At 36.9% G+C, this 5,865-nt stretch overlaps 1 long non-coding RNA gene across 1 annotated transcript; it reads left to right on the top strand.

Annotated features, from left to right (window-relative positions):
- Positions 1-374: 374 nt before the first annotated feature.
- LOC115391186 (uncharacterized) lies at positions 375-3,418 on the top strand. The gene is made up of 3 exons (XR_003931749.1): positions 375-974; positions 2,816-2,818; positions 3,406-3,418. It is a non-coding gene; the product is annotated as an uncharacterized LOC115391186 (long non-coding RNA).
- Positions 3,419-5,865: the final 2,447 nt, after the last annotated feature.

The following is a 5,865-nucleotide window of genomic DNA, read 5'->3' as shown; positions in this document are numbered from 1 at the left end:
AAATACGACCTACTTCCCGGAACAGATGACTTCTCACAATTGTACAAATGGACATTTCAGGCAATTAAATATATCAAATCATATTCAGTAATTTTAGAAGGTGCAATACAAATACATACAATTATAAACGCCAAAAGAAGCTGAAAAATGTAAAAAACGTAAAGACTCACAGTTTAAAAATGTCTGATGATACTAAGAAAACTTAAATGAATTAAATGAAACCTTTCTCTATATAAACCATCAGTTTACTTATATAGTCCCAATTACAATAAAGCCAAATCATGGCACTGTCCATTCAGATATTTTAAACATAACTGGAAGTTAACAAGCAAAAGCAATAAAGTGCCATTTCTCATTTCTGCAGAATAATTAAACAGAAAATTAGGCTTTTATCTTTAATTTTTGACGACTTTTTGATCTGTGAAGAGTTTGCATGTTCTCCCTGTGCCTTTTGAAGGTTTATCTCCAGCTTACTGCCACAATCCTAAAACGAGCTTGTGAAGTTAACTGGTGACTCTGAAGTGGTGCGGAGATGTGTAAACATTTTAATTTACTGTTCGCCGTGGTGGGATCCAGCCTCCGGGTGCCACCATGAAGTTGGAAGGATGTCATGTAAAATGCTATCATAACATTTTTATAATCGAGACGTAGACGCCATTGATATAATTATTGAAGTAAAGTCATGTTTTGTGTAAAATTAACGTCAGTGTTTGCAACCAGAATTTGGCTTAGGTAAAATAAATGTGACGTGACCTCTGCACGAACCAAACATCTCAGTCATCGCTACAGGAAACCAAAGGACGCCATATTTCTCCCCCATCACCAGCATGGGTGCAGCTCAGCTGCTCTGCAGTGAAACATACAGAGTGATCTTCCTTCATCATCATCACCACCATCTTCATCTATCACTAACGCTGAATTTAACACATTTTACCTGGTCTATATTTAACAGAGGATGAAATGTCTGTAAAAGAGTGATTAACGTCAGCGGAGGACATAGATATTTTCTATTCAGCCACCTCAGCCCTCCCCACAGTTTGTTTGAGAGGATACAGACGAGTCCGCGTGCCGCTGTCCGAAGCCATCGTGTTCCCATCGACACTCACTTTTATATGAATCCCCTTCTGGAGAGCAGAAGACGTACTGTCGTGGGGGCTATACAAAGGGTGTACAGACATGCCATATATAAATAGATAATTTAATATCTGTAATTATGAATATACAATGTATTGTTTCAACCTGTAGTATGTGAATCTTTCTTTTGGGGGATTTTTTTTTCTTTCTTTTTTTAGCTGTGAATTATTCTTGATTTAAAAATTTAATGCAACTCTCGAAGTGTCCTGTCATTATTATACATACACACACAGACACACACAGAAATGTCCAAATTTGATTGGGTATAGTCATAATATCATCATGGGCAATGACATAACTCTGCAAAAATGAAATAATTTGCAAATAATGCAGTCTTGCTTTTATGTTATTAAATGATTGGTTGCAGTTACATTTTCAAATGATTTATCTCATGCTACTTAAATCATTTGAAACCCAGCCAATAACTGAATGCCTCTGATAAGTGGTTTGGTGGGACGGATAAAGCGTCTTGCGAGCCTTTTATGGCCTACGGCCTATAGGTTTGTCACCCTGCATTAATGAATTAATTAATTGTAATCTCAATAGGAAGTGTAGCATTTAAACATCTAATACTTCTACTAAGGAAAAAAAAGGATCACCTTGCAGTCTGCAAGACAGATTGTATGTAGCACGATGAAGGCATTTCACAGTGCAGTAAAAAGTGCAATAAATAACTTTAAACTGAATAAATAAGATCAAATGAGAGGAATTAAATCAAGGAGACGAAAACATGTAAAATGTAAATGTATTATCAAAATGTACTATTCGTTAGAATGTGTGGAAAAATCAATAAAGCATTTTTACTGTTAAAATGTCAAAATTCTAAGATTTATTGGAGCTGTGAGCTCAAAAGTTGTACTTCTGCAATGAGAGAATTCCATCAAGTCTTCTCATGACAATCTACAAATAAAGTATCATTTAAAAAATGTCCTGTGACCCACATTAACACATTATGATGTTGGTTGAGGCCAAAATGAAGTTTAATTGAATCAACAATGAACCTCATTTTAGTTGAAAGAACATGAAATAAGTTTATGTGCCTTCTCTTGATCTGTGATATTTATTTGCAGGAATTACATAAAAAGGAAGGATTTTGTTTGATAACTTTTGACTTGCTGCTGCCTGCAGCATTAAGCCTGATGAGGGACAGCTGGGCAGAGACCAGCTCAGACCAGGAGGTTCAGCAGTCTTTTCACTGCAAGAGGCACACTGTTGATTGAAAGTTAATTTCATTTATGATCTGCAGTTTTGTTTACATAAAATTTCACATCAAAATGAATATTTAAGTTGAAGCGACATTTGACCTGCAGCTGTCTTTTCCCTGGATCACCTCAAATCGCGCTCAAGCTCTGACTGAATGGAGGCAACAGCATTATTAAAGTGGATTACAGACTTCTACACTGTTTCTGCAGCTGGAAAACCAGGTAAGCAAAAACTATACCTGGCTTTCCTTTTTTCACTTTATTTGCATGAAAGTTGATTCGTTGCAGACTGCATCATCAGGAAGTACCATGTTTTAATAATGTTAAAATGATTCAGTTTAATTGCCATTCATCATAGAACATGTAGTTTGGGCTCTTTAGTAGTATTCCTCCTCCAGGTTGGGTGTATAAGGATTTCCAGCTCTGGTGGGAAAGGAAGAGGGAAGGGCTTCTGGCCATAATCTGCACCAATGGGAAAGTCAGTCAGGCATCTAGAAATAAGCACTACAGGAGTGAAATCCACACATCTCAAAAGCTGAAAGCAGTAGTTTTCTTAACCATCAATAAGGCTGAGATGTTGTTTGTGTTGTCTGAAGAGATCCGGGTCAAACAAGAGTTTCAACTCTTCTGGGTCGTCTGATCTGTGGAAACAGAACAGGTATGAGTGCCTTTATGCTATAAATCAATAAATATCAGCAAAACTAACGGATGGAAAGAAAACTGAGATGTTAAGTAACAGTACAAAGTCTTGTGCTCACAAAATTGTGTGTGATTTTTTTAGCCAATAAATGTTGATTTGCTTGCTTGACAGTAGAAATTGTATTTAATTGATCTATGAACATTTTGATTGTGTGACAACATAATATATTTTAATTAAACATTTGTAAACTGCTTCATCTTTACATGCACATAATGCAGCTAATAAACTGAATTCAAATTATTGATTACTTCAAGAATAAAAACTGATCAACTCAGTTATCACGGTAAGAATGTATTGAATGCTTTAAGATAGTGTTTAGATTTATATAATTGAGGTAACTCAAAGCACTGACATTTATAAAAGTTCCAGATAACTAAACGAGTTAAGTCTCAGAACAAGTCTGAACACAAAAGCCGAATGAAAAAGTTGTGAAAGTTGTCATTCCTAAAACTAAAAAACCCGATGGCACACAGCAGTGAGGTGAAATGTTCAAATTGATATTTTTTTGGCATGAAACGAAATTTTTCTTCCAACCCCTTTCTGGCTGAAATTTGTCCAATCTGGCAACACTGGGTATAACTGACGGGTGTGGAGTGGTTCTTCGATCAACCTTAGTGTAGTACAGAAGATAAAAACCCTACCTGAACTGCAGAGGTCTGCCTGGCAGCCAATCAGAAGACAGATCACGAGGAGGAGAGGTGGCATCTTCATACTGTCTGACTTTACTCAGACATTGAACTGAACTGATTTAACTGAAAATCAATTTAAATGCAAACAAACATCTTCCTGGATAACTCCTGTTGGGCTCATCAGCTCAACACTACTTTATTTTCATCTCGTTTTAAATTGTGTACCACAGAATAACGCCATCATCCAGTCCAGGCTGTCATTCTTCAAGTTTTTAAACAAATCTGTCATGTTTGAGGTGATAGGTTTGATTTTTTTTCTCTGTATTTTGCATCTCTTAATTAAAATATTCAGGGTATAATAGTGAAAAATGCTTATTGGGAGGTTATTTTTATTCTAATTTTAATTATTATGTTCAAGACATTTAAAGCATAAAAAATACAGCCGTTAAAACAACTTTGAACGGCATAAAGTTAACACGACAATGCTCAGCAGACCCCATCCACCTTTGTCTGAGAATTAAAAGCATCCTCTACATTACATGAATAGCGAGGGCTTTCATGTCGATTCATATCGCCTCCTGAACGAGTGGAGCAGGAAGTGGACCGGAAACTATTTAGCGATAATTAGCGAAAACCGGAAGTGCGTCCCGGACTTGCGCACGGAGTGTATTGTCATTAAATTTAATTATAACGTTAAATTTTCTAGACTGTACTAGTAGTGTGGAATGTGAATAGATGGATCAAAACTGGGCCATGGAGCTGTTTCGACTCACTTTAGTGAAGCTTTTCACTGTAGCATCACTGTTCAGACCTTATTCTTTCAACAACCATGCTGCAGTCAGGAAGCACACAAACCTGTCTGAGTAGTTTCCTGTCATGAAGTCTTTGGGTCTCTTCGGCTCAATTCAACCTGATTTTATTATGCCTAAACCTTCTCACATCTCGTTTTCTGAATTTCGCATACTGTGCTAGAAGTAGGCTATGTGATGACTATGAATGTTATACTGCACTATAATCCTCACTTGTTAAGTCAAAGTATTTGCTGAGTTGTGTTTGGTTTAATAAAACGTATAGCATCTGTCATTTTCCTGGGTTGATTTGACCTGAATACACTGAGCCATGTGATTGGCTGATGAGTATTCACACAGGACTATACCTCAGTGTCCAGTCAATGTAAATATTGATTTATTGAACTGAGTTTCTGAGCTCATGGTTTCCCACACATTTTATTGCAGGAATAACTATTTAAATCAGCTCCTGATTATGTTTGTACTAAAATGTTCAACTTAATATTACAGAAATACAAACTTAGAAAACTTGAACTTTAACTAATTGCTTTCTTAATTTTGCAAATTTAATTAGAAAAAAAACTGCCTTAAGCACACAATAAAAGACTATTTATATGCACATTTTCAACACTCCTTTCCTTGTAAATTGCACAGGCTGGATGTTTTGGGCTGAGATGAATATTTGTGTTGCTTGGCTTGTCTCGGCCCTGAGTGATCGACCCCTGCACTCAGCATGAGTCTGAATCTGTGTCATTCAGTTCACCTCAGATCAGCCTGGACCTGTCTGCCTGAAGGCAGAGCTGCATTATTCATAGACCGCCACCATCTGGCACATCAGCATACTGACATACTGCAACCTTCTTATCACACAGTGTGAACACAGCAGAGAGGGGAGGACAGAATAACCCGGGAACTGCTCGCCTGTCAGCAGCGCACAGGTGAGAAAAAGACCTAATGTTCCAGGTTATAAGGGTGCTTAAAAGTAAATATTAATGTGTCTGTGAGAGATTATATTGTAAACACGGTTACAATAGGTTGTACAGTATATTCTGAAGCAGTGAGATAGCGGTTTTTAAAAAACAGACAAAATTACAATTTAATGCAACGAGTACAAAATAAGGGACAGAAAAAATCTGTAGTTCAACAATTCACCACCAGAGAGCGCTAGAATATAGTTCTACTATCTCCTCCAAGGTTATTACCCAAAATTCAGAGTGACGCAGCAATTCAGATGTAGGTGTTGAATGAAGATTTTTTGTTTTTGTTTTCTAGGCCTAAATTCAAAATGTGTGTGTGTTCCTTCTGAGCTGGAAAATAAAGCCGCATAGCTGGTTATGGGCATGAATGATTAGTGTAATCCATTCTGCAAATAGGACAGTGGTGAGCGCTCTCACCTCATGGGTTCAAATACC

This window comes from Salarias fasciatus, chromosome 1, assembly GCF_902148845.1.
Source record: "Salarias fasciatus chromosome 1, fSalaFa1.1, whole genome shotgun sequence".
Lineage (NCBI taxonomy): Eukaryota > Metazoa > Chordata > Actinopteri > Blenniiformes > Blenniidae > Salarias > Salarias fasciatus.
Note: the sequence above shows the minus strand (reverse complement) of the source record. Positions and strands in the feature narration are given on the sequence as shown.